The following is a 1,454-nucleotide window of genomic DNA, read 5'->3' as shown; positions in this document are numbered from 1 at the left end:
GACATACTAACAATGAACATGAGTTTGGTAAATGATACTTATAAACTTTACTCAATCCAGAGTTTGTGTATTTCTGGAATGGTTTGTAGTTGTTATTTATTCTTTAAAACAATACAGGTCCTTGAACAACTGGGAAGGAGCACAAACAGTAATATGTGAACCTGAATTGTGTTTATTTTTTTTCAAAACATTGTAATTACTATAATACCTTCAAATCTTTTGGTATTTCTAAACAGCACCAAACCCTAAAATAATTAAGTTACCCTCTCTTTTCTGTAGCTCAGTAAATTTCAAAACAGTAGTTCTCAAAACATGTGGTTTGGGGACCAGCACCATGACCATTACCTGGGAACTTGTTAGAAATGCAAACTTTTGGACCCTACCCCACACCAACTGAGTCAGACTCTCTAGGAGTAGAGAACTGCAATCTGCCCTTTCACAAGCCCTCCAGGTGATTCTGCTTCACCCTCAAGTTTTTTTTTTTTTTTAAGCTCATTCATTTCCTACAAAGAGAAAGATAAGAATTATTTCAATTGTATTGTTGTTACTTGATAGTCATTTCGGCATAACTCACATTGCAAACAATGATGAATTAAATCTTAGACCACAGACTGTAACAAGAGCAACATCAATTTCCACTTACACAGGGCTTTTTGAGAAAGCTCTAACTGGGTTAAGAGGGAGGTCCCATTGATACCTCTTTATATAAACTGTCAATTTAAATTCAGCTCTGCTTTTGACCTCTCTTGCCAAGGAAAAGGTAGGAAGAAGTTGGTGCACTACAAAGGCTTAAGGTGCCAATTTACAAAAAATAAGTAGCTGTCATATGCTAATGAGCATTTTTTTAACCAGTAGCTTTTGACTTGCACTCTCTATTTTGGTTATATTTATAGTAAGCTTATTAACAATTCTAGAAAATTGACATTTGTATCCACAAAAAATATACTTTACATCCACGACTTTCATAATTGGCACAGATTGGGGCAGAAAATATTCAGCCTACAGCAGCATCTAAGTGATGGCTTTAATTCCAGTAATAATATACTGCTGAAATGCATGACCTCGAAATTAATATTGATGTTATATGTTTTAAATATTTTTAAATGTCAGAAAGTTAGATGTTATATTAACTGTAGTTACATAGAATTGAAATGAGTAAGCTATTCTTGTTGTTGATTTGAAAATCCCCACAAAGGAATTCTATTCTAGAAAAATAAAAATTACCATAGAAAAAATATGAGTATTGACTCTTCTGCATTTCCAAATTATTTTTTTTCCCAATGAAACCAAGGAGAAAATTATTAATTGGCCCCAGAGAAGCAAATGGTATGAGCCAGGTTTTTGAATAAATTCTGAACACTAAAGATCATAACAGATCTGTCCTGGAGGAAGTGCAGCCAGAATGCTCCTTGGAAGCAAGAATGGCCAGACTTCGTCTCACCTATTTTGGTCAT

The sequence above is a fragment of the Orycteropus afer genome, unplaced genomic scaffold (genome assembly GCF_000298275.1).
Source record: "Orycteropus afer afer isolate SDZICR_OR568_19922 unplaced genomic scaffold, OryAfe1.0 scaffold01028, whole genome shotgun sequence".
In the NCBI taxonomy this organism is placed as follows: domain Eukaryota; kingdom Metazoa; phylum Chordata; class Mammalia; order Tubulidentata; family Orycteropodidae; genus Orycteropus; species Orycteropus afer.
The sequence above is the reverse complement of the archived record's forward strand: the minus strand, read 5'-3'. Positions refer to the sequence as shown.